Source organism: Pristiophorus japonicus, unplaced genomic scaffold, assembly GCF_044704955.1.
Source record: "Pristiophorus japonicus isolate sPriJap1 unplaced genomic scaffold, sPriJap1.hap1 HAP1_SCAFFOLD_258, whole genome shotgun sequence".
Classification (NCBI taxonomy): Eukaryota; Metazoa; Chordata; class Chondrichthyes; family Pristiophoridae; genus Pristiophorus; species Pristiophorus japonicus.
Window position 1 is genome coordinate 649,896 of NW_027252318.1, and position 13,263 is coordinate 663,158.

The following is a 13,263-nucleotide window of genomic DNA, read 5'->3' on the forward strand; positions in this document are numbered from 1 at the left end:
ATAGTAAAACAGGAGAATCAGGTCTTGGAATCTGCCGCTTTTGAAACCGCCTATTCTGCCCAACAAGCTGAACTATTCGCCCTCACCCGAGCCTGTATCTTGGCCAAAGATCTCAAAGTCAATATCTTTATCGACTCTAGGTATGCCTTTGGGGTGGCCCATGATTTCGGACAATTATGGCAAAATAGGGGATTCCTAACCTCACAGGGGAATGAGATATCCCGTAACTAGTATCTGATTTGTTGCAAACCCTCATTCTCCCCAAACACATTACAGTTGTTAAATGTACCGCCCACACCACCGGAAAATCCCTGGTTGATATAGGGAACCACTGTGCTGATAAAGAGGCTAAACAGGCCTCTCGTGACCAACAGATGGTAGTGCCCAAAATGATGAGTCAGACTAAAAATCCTGCGAAGGATAAGTTAGCCAATGCAAACCATCCAAGATGTTATAAAAGCACAGGAGGACGCTCCTGAAAAAGATAAACTGTTGTGGAAATATTATGGATGTACTTATGACAATGTTTCTAAACTCTGGACCACTCCCACGGAACAGACTTGCATGTCTGACGAGTTGGCTCTATGGGTTATTGACTGTATGCATTTTGCTACTCATTGTGGAGCAAGAACCACGAGTGATACACTTTTGGCTACTTGGTGGCACCCTAGACTCCAGGCACTCGCCCAGAACATCAGTAGTCATTGCCTGGTTTGCCAGCAACATAATCCAGGAAAGGGAGTCCCCTGTGATTGGGGTAAAATGCCCCTACCCGAAGGTCCCTTTGAGACATTTCAGTTGGACTACATTGAGTTGCAAAAAGTTCAGTGTTACAAATATGTGTTAGTAATAGTAGATGTGTTTAGCAAATGGATTGAAGCCTACCCTACCCTGGACAATGAGGCTCAAACTGTTGTTAAGGTGTTAATGAGGGAAATTGTTCCTAGATATGGTATCTCAGCTCGACTGATGACCACCTATGTTCTTTCTCTGACTCAGGCTCTGCGACTAGCTCACAACCAGGTTCAAGATGCTCACCTCGACCTCCCAGTTTTACCTGAATTGTCCCTCGTGGCACCAGGGAAGTGTGGATTCGGAAGGGATTAGAGCCACAATGGGAGGGGCCTTTTCAGGTGATACTCACTACCCCCACTGCAGCCAAGGTTGAGGGGAAAAGTGCCTGGGTTCACCTGCACCACTGCAAGCTCACCACCCTCTAACTAACCTATTTTACTGGTTATTCTAACTCCTGTTTCTGTTCCAGACTTCCTCTTCTCCATAGCTGAACAAGGCCATTGGCATCCTAATTGGAACGTGGACCAGTTTGAACTTTTACCCGTAGTGATAGACAGCCAGCTACACCGACGGTGACCTGAGAAGAGAGACGGGAAAACTGAACTCTTTTAATCAGCAAAATAATTGGACTCTTTATCTAAATCCTGAGCCATAAGATGAAACTGTCTGTATGCCACAGTCTGTATAATAGTGTTGATATATGACAGTTTCGGCGCATGGGAGGGGAGACAGAGACGAGAGCTCCATGTAAACACCTTTTTGTACATGTCTTATGTTTATGCGCAAAATAGGAACTTTTCTAGATGTTGGGTGTGTTCACATTCCTTATACATTCCAAAGGGGGAATTCCTTTGCGCCCCGTTCCACTAACCCTAACTGAGACTGTCAGATGGATTCAGAGCCAAACTATCACGAGAGGAGGGGGGCCAATACAATACTGCTGAAGCTCTGGAGGGCATCACAGCTGTAATGGTAGCAATAAGGATCGTAGCATTACAAAACCGAATGGCCCTCGATTATCTGTTAGCTGAGAAAGGGGGAACGTGTGCCCTGATAGGGTCTGAATGTTGCACTTACATTCCTGATAGTTCAGAAAACATAACCAATCTCGCTGATCACATAAGAAGGGAGGTGAAGAAGTTATCCACACCAGCAGAAGGATCTAGCTGGTTTGATTGGCTATCAGATGGATCTTGGAGATCCTATCTAATTGTTGGTTGCCTTAACCTTTGATGTAAAGTAATGATGGCAAGGTTAGCAAACCCTCTTGTGGTCAAGGGCTCTCGAGTTATGATCCAACGAACTAAAGAACTAGTCGACACTAACAACAATATGGATCAGGAAAGAGAGTGCGAACGGCTGAATGCGATACTTCTGGAATAGTCACCAGGGTTATCATGGAATGATAAAAGGGGGGAATGTGAATGTTTAAAAATGTATAGAGACATTAAGTTGAGAACGTGGGAATTGTATAGGGACAGTATAAGCTAACAAAGAATTCATGGAGGAATAGCCATGACATCTCAGACTCGAGACTGCGAAATGTTACAACATTAACACATATTGAAAAAAAAACCACAGCTTGCAGAAAAACCTCAAGGTCTTATTAAATCATGTTATTAACCTGAAACATTAACAGAAGATCTTTGTTTAAAATCAGACCATACTTAGGTCGGCTTATGAGTGGACAAAGGGAAAGAGGGATCAAAAGAGATAGGCTGAACTAGGATGTCACTCTAGCCCTATCTTGTTATCTTTTGCCGAAAATGTATAACCGTCGTCCCTTTACAATGTAACATCACTTTGTCCGTAGGAAGTGGGTGCGTTCTATCAGAGTTGCATTCCTTCTGTCTGATAAGGTCCCCGATCGGGATTTGCCTTTTAAATAAAAGCTTGCTTTGTTTAAAGCACAAACGGTATTCGTTTCAGTAATTTTGCTGAACCAGATTGAGGGAAAAGAATCCAGAAATCAACACAGTCATCCTGGTTAATCGTTGCCACTGGATAAAGACCTAGCTCTGTCAAGCTTGTGTGGTGGCTGATGTGCAACGGTCACCAAACATTAAAAAAATTCACGCACAGGCATCCTCCACCCCCTCAACTGGAGTTCAGGACTGGAACATCGGGTCCTTTATTGAAACATCTGTGAACTCTCGTGGAAGAAAGTCATCCTCGCTCGAGGGCCTGCCTATGATGATGATAATTTAATGCAGAGATTGTAAAGTGATGCATTTTGGAAGGAAGAAAAAGGGGAGGCATTTTAAACTAAATGGTACAATTTAAAGGGGATGCAGAAACATGTGTATGTACACAAATCTGGGAGGGTGACAGGATCAGCTGATCAATCTGTTAAAGCATATGGAGCCTTGGCTTTATGAACAGCAGTATAGAGTACAAAACCAAGTAAGTTATGCCATGAGGAACTTAACACAATCACTAAGGAGGTGGTACTCAGTAAGATAATGGGACTAAAAGCGGATAAATCCCCTGGACCTGATTGTTTGCATCCGAGGGTCTTAAGAGAAGTAGCGGCAGGGATTGTGGATGCATTGGTTATAATTTACCAAAACTCCCTGGATTCTGGGGAGGTCACAGCAGATTGGAAAACTGTAAACAAGGAGGCAGACAAAAAGCAGGAAACCATAGACCAGTTAGCCTAACATCTGTGGTTGGGAAAATGTTGGAGTCCATTATTAAAGAAGCAGTAGCAGGATATTTAGAAAAGTATAATTCAGTCAGGCAGAGTCAGCATAGATTTATGAAGGAGAAGTCATGTTTGACAAATTTGCTGGAATTCTTTCAAGGATGTAACAAACAGGGTGAATAAAGAGGAACCAGTGGATGTGGTGTATTTGGACTTCCAGAAGGCATTTGACAAGGTGCCACATAAAAGTTTACTGCACAAGATAAAAGCTCACAGGGTTGGGGATAATATATTAGCATGGATAGAGGATTGGCTAACTAACAGAAAACAGAGAGTTGGGATAAGTGGTTCATTCTCTGGTTGGCAAACATAACTAACTAATGGAGTGCCGCAGGGATCAGTGCTGGGACCCCAACTATTTACAATCTATATTAACGACTTGGAAGAAGGGACTGAGTGTAACGTAGCCAAGTTTGCTGATGATACAAAGATGGGAGGAAAAGCAATGTGTGAGGAGTACAAAAAAACCTGCAAAAGGACATAGACAGGCTAAGTGAGTGGGAAAAATTTAGGCAGATGGAGCATAATGTTGGAAAATGTGAGGTCATGCACTTTGACAGAAAAAAATCAAAGAACAATTTATTATTTAAATGGAGAAAAATTGCAAAAGGGTGCAGAAAAGACTAAGGAGCATGATTACAGGGATGAGGGACTTCAGTTATGTGGATAGAATGGAGAAGCTGGGGTTCTCCTTGGAGCAGAGAAGGTTGAGAGGAGATTTGATAGAGGTGTTCAAAATCATGAGGGGTCTGCACAGAGTCGATAGAGAGGCTGTTCCCATTGGCCGAAGGGTGAAGAACCAGAGGACACAGAGTTAAGATGATTGGCAAAGGAACCAAAGGCAGCAGAAGAAAACAATTTTTTACGCAGTGAGTGGTTAGGATGTGGAATGTACGGCCTGAAAGGGTGGTGGAGGCAGACTCAATTGCGGTGTTGAGAAGGGAGTGGGATCAGGGTGTGAAGGAGAGACAATTGTGGTGTTGAGAAGGGAGTGGGATCAGGGTGTGAAGGAGAGACAATTGTGGTGTTGAGAAGGGAGTGGGATCAGGGTGTGAAGGAGAGACAATTGTGGTGTTGAGAAGGGAGTGGGATCAGGGTGTGAAGGAGAGACAATTGTGGTGTTGAGAAAGGAGTGGGATCAGGGTGTGAAGGAGAGACAATTGTGGTGTTGAGAAGGAGTGGGATCAGGGTGTGAAGGAGAGACAATTGTGGTGTTGAGAAGGGAGTGGGATCAGGGTGTGAAGGAGAGACAATTGTGGTGTTGAGAAGGGAGTGGGATCAGGGTGTGAAGGAGAGACAATTGTGGTGTTGAGAAGGAGTGGGATCAGGGTGTGAAGGAGAGACAATTGTGGTGTTGAGGAGTGGGATCAGGGTTTGAAGGAGAGACAATTGTGGTGTTGAGAAGGGAGTGGGATCAGGGTGTGAAGGAGAGACAATTGTGGTGTTGAGAAGGGAGTGGGATCAGGGTGTGAAGGAGAGACAATTGCGGTGTTGAGAAGGAGTGGGGTCAGGGTGTGAAGGAGAGACAATTGTGGTGTTGAGAAGGGAGTGGGATCAGGGTGTGAAGGAGAGACAATTGTGGTGTTGAGAAGGAGTGGGGTCAGGGTGTGAAGGAGAGACAATTGTGGTGTTGAGAAGGGAGTGGGATCAGGGTGTGAAGGAGAGACAATTGCGGTGTTGAGAAGGGAGTGGGGTCAGGGTGTGAAGGAGAGACAATTGCGGTGTTGAGAGGGGAGTGGGATCAGGGTGTGAAGGAGAGACAATTGCGGGGACTGGGACTCCCTGAGATGCTCTGGCAGGGAGGCGGCACGGGCCGAGGGACCTCCCTCTATGAAGTCACCAGTCTCTGATTCTGTGCCTGAGGCTTCAACTGGCGGAAGTCCCGCCCCTCGCCCCCCCTCCGATTGGTTAGAGGACCCGCCGCCACCTCAGCTCTCCAAGCCCCGCCCGTGCTCTCGCTATTGGTCGCAGCTAACGTCAGTCACCGCCGTGGAATGGATCACGTGACCCAGTCCCGCTCCCTGCAGGAGACCCCGTGCTGTAGCCGCTCAATCCGCTCCGCTCGGTGCCCGGGCCGCTCCGGTTTGTATTTTATTTTTATTTATCTCTCCGCCCGCGCTCATTCCGCTATTTATATAAAAAAAACCCTCATAAAACTCACTTTCCGCGGGTGATCCGGGCTCTCATGCGGGGTGTGCGCTGAGCATCCGCGGTGGGGGCCGCGTGGCTGTGGGCGGGGCCAGCGGGCGCATGCGCGGTGCCCGCCACAACTCAGCGCGGAGAGCTTTCTGGGGCGCGGGGGCTTGTGGGTTTTTGCAGCCGCCATTACTATTGGTGCAACCTGTGCAGCAGCTGTGGTCTGGAAATCAGCTTCACTGCCGCTGGGCTGGGAAAGGACGATTTGAGACAACATTTTTAAGTTTGTGATGCTGTGTCGTTTGGGAATTTCCAGCCCCAAAATTAATATTTTTTATTAATAGAGTAACTTTTGAGAATTATATTGGGTGGGAGGACAAAGTGCCAAGGATGGATGTAGACATGATTCAGTTGGTGGGTCCCACAGGTGAGCTTTGGTTCAAATATGGGAATGTGTTTTTTTCCACTCTCCCCTCCTGTGTGTGTGTGTAAGTCACCCATGGCTCAGTGGGTAGCACTCTCGCCTCTGAGTCAGAAGGTAGTGGTTTGAAGTCTCACTCGAGAGACTTGAACACAAAATCTAGGCTGACACTGCAACGCAGTGCTGAGGGAGTGCCACTCTGTCGGAGGTGCTGTCCTTTAGATGAGATGTTAAACTGAAGTCGGGTCTGCTCTCGGGTGGATGTAAAAGATCCTGTGTCACAATTTTGAAGAAGAGTAGGGGAGTTATCACCGATGTTCTGGGGCCAATATTTATCTCTCAATAGACATCATTAAAACACATCATCTGGTCATTATCACATTTGCACTTCAAAATTGGGTGTAAATGCTTTGGACCGTCCAGTGGTCGGAAAAGGCGTAATATAAATGCAGGTCTATCTTTCTTTATTGATGTTCAAAGAGGCCATTAACGGTCCTATAGAATCGTAACAACACAGAAGGCGGCCATTTGGCCCGTCGAGCCCATGCCGAATCTGAGCTAGTCTTACTCCCTTGCCCTTTCCACGTAGCCCTGCAAACATCACCCATCACTCCTGTGCTCGCTGACCTATATTGGCTCCCAGTTAAGCAACACCTCGATTTCAAAATTCTCATCCTTGTTTTCAAATTCCTCCATGGGCTCGGCCCTCCCTATCTCTGTAATCTCCTCCAGCCCTATAATCCCCCTACAGCTTCCTATTCTGGCCTTTTGATCATTGCTAATTTTAATTGCTCCACTATTGTCAGTCGTGCCTTCAGCTGCCTCAGTCCTAAGCTCTACAATTATCTCCCTAAATCGCTCCTCCTCTCCACTTCACTTTCCTCCTTTTAAAAGGCTCCTTAAAACCTACCTATCATGCATGTACAGCAGGCAATTGGAAAAGCAAATGGTATGATGGCCTTTAATACAAAAAGATTTGAGTATCAGAGTAAAGACGTACAAATGCAATTATATAGGGCCCTGGTGAGACCGCATCTGGAGTATTGTGTACAGTTTTGGTCTCCTTACATAAGGAAGGATATACTTGCCATAGAGGGAGTGCAACAAAGGTTCACCAGATGGATTCCTGGGATGGGGGATTGTCCTTTGAGGAGAGATTGAGTAGACTAGGCCTACACTCTCAAGAGTTTAGAAGAATGAGAGGTGATCTCCTTGAAACATGCAAAATTCTCATAGGGCTTGACAGGGTAGACGCAGGGAGGATGTTTCCCTTGGCTGGGGCATCTACAACCAGGGGCCACAGTCTCAGAATAAGAGATCGGCCATTTAGGACTGAGAAGAGGCGAAATTTCTTCACTCAGAGGGTGGTGATTCTTTGGAATTCTCCACTCCAGAGGACTGTGGAGACTCAGTCTTTGTATATATTCAAGACCGAGATGGATAGATCTTTGGATATTAAGGGATATGGGGATTGGATGTGAAAGTGGAGTTGAAGTAGACGATCAGCTATGATCTCATTGAATGGCGTAGCTGGCTCGAGGGGCCGAATAGCCTTCCTGCCCCTATTTATTATGTTCTCCTCACCCAATCATTTGGTCATCGGCCCCAACATCTCCTGAGCTTCAGGGTCCCGGTGATCAGCAGAGAAAGAACAACAACTTAGAATCATAGGCCCCAAGTTTCGTCCCGTGGCGAAAACAGCGCACCTCCGAGCTGGCCGCCTGTTTTTTGCGCTGAAAACTGCGCTTAAAAAAAAGTCCGATATTCAAGGAGCTCGATGTCTGCTTGGCGCGGCGCGCTCTTCGCAGCAGGGGGCGGAGCCTAACACTCGCGCCGATTTTCTAAGTAGGAGGGGGCGGGTACAATTTAAATTAGCCTTCGTGGTGCCGGCAACCCTGCGCGTGCGCGCATGCGCAGTCTCAAACAAACATTGGCACTCGGCCATTTTTAAAAGGACTGCAGAAAAAGTGAAGATTTGTTTCTTGGACCCACTGACGCCGCCCCATAAGCGTGGCCGAACGGCCTAAAGAATCTTAATCAGCTGCGTGTGTCCTGTGTTCTTTCTTCGGCTCCCGGCCAGCCACTGACGCCGCTGCTATCTCATGGCCGAATGGCCTCATGTCCGTCCTTCCGCTCCTGATTCTTCGGCTGCCTTCGAGCCACTGACGCCGCCCCATAAGCATGGCCGAATGGCCTAAAGAATCTTAAATCAGCTGTGTGTTCATTCTTCGGCTCCCGGCCAGCCACTGACGCTGCTGCAATCCCATGGCCGAATGGCCTCAAGTCCGTCCGGGTGCTGCATCTTCGCGGGGAATGAAGGCCTGCCTCAAGCACCGCAGCTCAGCTCGAAGGCTGCTTCCCGCCTACCGCTGCCGTCGAGACACCCCAGCCTGTCTCCAACATGAAAGGCCTGCCTGAAGCACAGCAGCTCGAATGCTGCTGCTGTTTCACACAGATAGGAAGATTTATTTAATATTTTCTTTGCTTATACATTTTTATTCAGGTTTGATTTATTTGTATAATATTTGTATAAGTATAACTAAGGATTGATTGTAGAATTTAATGACTTCCCTTCCCCCACCCCCCACCTCGTTCCCTACGCCTAATTTGTAACCTATGCCTGATTTTATAAAGTGTAGACAAGGTTTTTTCGAGCGTACAAAAATCTTCACTTACTCCATTCTAAGTTAGTTTGGAGTAAGTTTTCACTGACGAAACTTTGAAAACAGGCATAAGTGGCCGGACACGCCCCCTTTTTGAAAAAGAAATTCTGTTCCAAAGTGAAACTGTTCGAACTGACTAGAAATCAGGAGCAAATCATGTCGAAACTTGGGGCCATAGAATGGTTACAGCATAAAGGGCGGCCATTCAGTCCGTCGAGCCCATGTGGGCTTTCAGCTAGTCCCTCTCCCCCGCCTGCAAACTATTCCCCTTCAGATACTTATCCAACTCCCTTTTGAAAGATAAGATTGAGTCTGCCTCCACCACCCTTTCAGGCCGTGCATTCCAGATCTTAACCACTCACCGTGTAAAAAAAGTTTCTTCTTATGTTGCCTTTGGTTCTTTTGCCATCACCTTAACTCTGTGTCCTCTGATTCTCCACCTTTCTACCAATGGGAACAGTTCTCTCTATCTGCTCTGTCCAGATCCCTCATGATTTTGAACACCTCTATCAAATCTCCTCTCAATCATCTCCGCTCCAATGAGAACAACCCCAGCTTCTCCAGTCTATCCATGTAACTGAAGTCCCCCATCCATGGAATCATTCTCGTAAATCTTTTCTGCATCCTCCCGAAGGCCTTCACATCCTTCCTACAGTGCGGTTCCCAGAATTGGACACAATACTCCAGTTGGGGCTGAACCAGTGTTTTATACAGGTTCATCATAATTTCCACACTTTTGTACTCTACCTCTATTTATGAAGCTCAGGATCCTGTAAGCCTTTTTAACTGCTTTCTCCAGCTGCCCTGCCACCTTCAATGATTTTTGCATACATACCCCGAGGTCTCTCTGTTCATGCACCCCCTTTAGGATTGTACCATTTAGTTTATATTTCCTCTCACATTTTGGTAGAAAGAATATCACTTCACACTTTTCTGGGTTAAATTTCCTCTGCCATGTGTCCGTCCATTTTACTAACCCGTCTATGTCTTCCTGAAGTTTATCACTCTCCTTGTCACTGTTCACTATACTTCCAAGTTTTGTGTCATGTAGAAATTTTGAAATTGTTCCCCAAGTCATTAATATACATCAAGAAAAACAGTGGTCCTAGAACCGAACCCTGGCGAACACCACTGTATACCTTCCCCCGGTCCAAAAAACAACCGTTCACCACTATGTTTCCTGTCCCTTAGCCTATTTTGTATCTATGCTGTCACTGTCCCTTTTATCCCATGGGCTTCAACTTTGCTGGCAAGCCTTTTATGTGGCACTTTGTTGAACGCCTTTTGGAAATCCATGTACATCACGTCAACTGCATTACCCTCATCAACCCTCTCGGTTACCTCATCAAAAAACTCGATTAAGTTGGTTAATCATGATTTGCCTTTAATAAATCCATGCTGGCTTTCCTTAATTAATCCACACCTATCCAAGTGACTTAATTTTGTCTCTGATCACTTTCTAAAAGGTTCCCCACTACTGAGGTTAAACTGACTGGCCTGTAGTTGCTGAGTTTAATTTTACACCTTTTTTGAACAATGGTGTAATATTTACAATTCTCCAGTCCTCTGGCACCACTCCTGTATCGATGGAGGTTTGGATTATTATGGCCAGTACTTTTGCGATTTCCGCCCTCAATTTCCTCAGCATCTTAGGATGCATCACATCTGCACCTGGTGATTGATCTACTTTCAGTACAGCCAGCCTTTTTAATACCTCTTTATCAATTTCTATCCATTCAAGGGTCTCCACAACATCCTCCTTCACTATGTCTATGGCACCATCCTCTTCCTTGGTGAAGACAGATAAAATACTCATTTAGTACCTCAGCCATACTCTCTGCCTCCATGCATAGGTCTCCTTTTTGGTCCTTAATCAGCCCCACCCTTTTACAATTTATATGCCTGTATAAGAACATAAGAAATAGTAGCAGGAGTAGGCCCAACACCCCATCAAGCCTGTTCCGCCATTCAATAAGATCATGGCTGATCATTGACCTCAACTCCACTTTCCCGCCTGATCCCCATGTCCCTTGATTCCATTAGACTCCAAAAATCTATCTATCTCAGCTTTGAATATATTCAGTGACTCAGCATCCACAGCCCTCTGGGACCACAAATTCCAAAGATTCACACCCCTCTGAGTGAAGGAATTCCTCCTCATCTCTGTCTTAAATGGCTGACCCCTTATCCTGAGTCTGTGCCTCCGAGTTCTATACACGCCAGCCGGGGAAACAACCTCTCAGCATCTACCCTGTCATTCCCCTTCAGAATTTTGTATGCTTCAATCAGATCACCTCTCATTCTTCTAAATGCCAGACTTTTGGATTATCTTTGATGTTGGCTGCCATTCTATTCTCATACCCTCTCGTTGTCCCTCTTATTTTCTTCTTCACTTCTCTGATCTTTCTATATATAGCCTGATTCTCAGGTGTATTAGCAACCTCACATCTGTCATACACACTCTTTTTCTGCTTGATCATATTCTCGAGGTGTTTCGTCATCCGGGGAGCCTTGACTTTAGTTGCCCTACCTTTCCCACCAGTGGGAATGTACTCAACTTGTACCTGAACTATTTATTCTTTAAAGGCAGACCACTGTTCCATTACAGGTTTAAACTAGCTTGGCAGGGGGATGGGAACCTGAAAATAGATTCAGTAGGGAGAGGAGTAAAGCTGGAATTAGAAAGCAAATATAGAGAAAGTGAATTTGAAGGAGAGAGGAAACAAGCAGGAAAAAAAGGTAAAATAAAACTTAGGCACTTTGTCTGAATGCATGTAGCATTTGTAACAAAATAAATGAGTTGACGGCACAAATTGAGACAAATGGGTATGATCTGATAGCCATTACAGAGACATGGTTGCAAGGTGACCAAGACTGGGAATTAAATATTCAGGGGTACTTGACAATCCGGAAGGACAGACAGAAAGGAAAAGGAGGTGGGGTAGCTCTATTGATAAAGGATGGAATCACTGCAATAGTAAGAAACAATATTGGCTCAAATGATGAGGATGTTGAAACAGTTTGGGTGGAGATAAAGAACAGTAAGGGGAAAAAGTCACTGGTGGGCGTTGTCTATAGGTCCCTGAACAGTAGCAACTCTGTTGGTCGGAGCATAAACCAGGAAATAGTGGGGGCTTGCAATAAGGGAACAGCAATAATCATGGGTGATTTTAACCTCTACATTGATTGGACAAATCAAATTGGTCAGGGTAGCCTTGAGGGAGGAGTTCATAGAGTGCATCAGGGACGGGTTCCTTGAGCAGTATGTAACGGAACCAACCAGGGGCAGGCTATCTTAGATCTGGTCCTGTGTAATGAGACAGGATTAATAAACAATCTCCTAGTAAAGGATCCTCTCGGAATGAGTGATCATAACATGATTGAATTTCAAATTCAGATGGAGGGTGAGAAAGTTGGATCTCTAACCAGCGTACTAAGCTTAAATAAAGGAGACTATGAAGGTATGAGGGCAGAGTTGGATAAAGTGGACTGGGAAAATAGATTGACGTGTCGGACAGTTGATGAACTGTGGTGTACATTTAAGGAGATATTTCACAACTCTCAAGAAAAATATATTCCAGTGAGGAGGAAAGGGTGGCGGAGAAAAGATGGCCATCCATGGCTAACTAAAGAAATAAAGGACGGTATCCAACTAAAAACAAGGGCATACAAAGTGACCAAAACTAGCGGGAGGACAGAAGATTGGGAAGCTATTAAAAGCCAGCAAAGAATGACTAAAAAAATTATTAAGAAAGGGAAGATAGATTATGAAAGTAAACTAGCACAAAATATAAAAACAGATAGCAAGAGTTTCTATTGGTATATAAAAAGGAAAAGAGTGGCTAAAGTAAATGTTGGTGCCTTAGAGGAGGAGACCAGGGAATTAATAATGGAGAACATGGAGATAGATGGCAGAAACCCTGAACAAATATTTTATATCAGTCTTTACGGTAGAGGAAATTAACAATATTCCGACAGTGGATAGTCAAGGGGCTATAGCGGGGGAGGAACTTAACACACTCACAATCACTAAGGTGGTGGTACTCAGTAAGATAATGGGACTAAAGGCAGATATATCCCCTGGACCTGATGGCTTGCATCCTAGGGTCTTAAGAGAAGTAGCGGCAGGGATTGTGGAAGAATTGGTTGCAATTTACCAAAATTCCCTGGATTCTGGGGAGGTCCCAGCAGATTGGAAAACTGCAAATACAATGTCCCTATTTAAAAAAGGAGGCAGACAAAAAGCAGGAAACTATAGACCAGTTAACCTAACATCTGTGGTTGGGAAAATGTTGGAGTCCATTATTAAAGAAGCAGTAGCAGGACATTTGGAAAAGCATAATTCAGTCAGGCAGAGTCAGCATGGATTTATGAAGGGGAAGTCATGTTTGACAAATTTGCTGGAATTCTTCGAGAATGTAACAAACAATGTGGATAAAGGGAACCAGTGGATGTGTTGTATTTGGACTTCCAGAAGGCATTTGACAGGGTGCCACAGAAACAGTTACTGCACAAAATAAAAGTTCACGGGGTTGGAAATATAT

At 45.2% G+C, this 13,263-nt stretch overlaps 2 protein-coding genes and 1 pseudogene across 7 annotated transcripts in view; 1 reads left to right on the forward strand and 2 right to left on the reverse strand.

Annotated features, from left to right (window-relative positions):
* The window catches only part of LOC139247122 (nuclear factor 7, ovary-like), a 640,289-nt gene that overhangs the window by 540,722 nt on the left and 86,304 nt on the right, over window positions 1–13,263 (reverse strand). The window lies entirely within an intron of this gene.
* LOC139247112 (zinc finger protein 432-like) overlaps window positions 1–13,263 on the reverse strand; it is a 521,915-nt pseudogene that overhangs the window by 403,513 nt on the left and 105,139 nt on the right.
* The window catches only part of LOC139247117 (zinc finger protein 432-like), a 420,986-nt gene that overhangs the window by 345,956 nt on the left and 61,767 nt on the right, over window positions 1–13,263 (forward strand). For 4 of the 6 annotated variants that reach the window (XM_070871531.1, XM_070871537.1, XM_070871533.1 and 1 more), the window contains exon 1: window positions 5,492–5,581. The exons of 1 other annotated variant lie outside the window; for it this stretch is intronic. The gene's annotated coding sequence lies outside the window, so the exon portion shown is untranslated. Of the gene's footprint in view, window positions 1–5,491; window positions 5,582–13,263 lie in introns of those variants that run through there. One more of the 6 variants, XM_070871535.1, reaches the window with a different exon arrangement.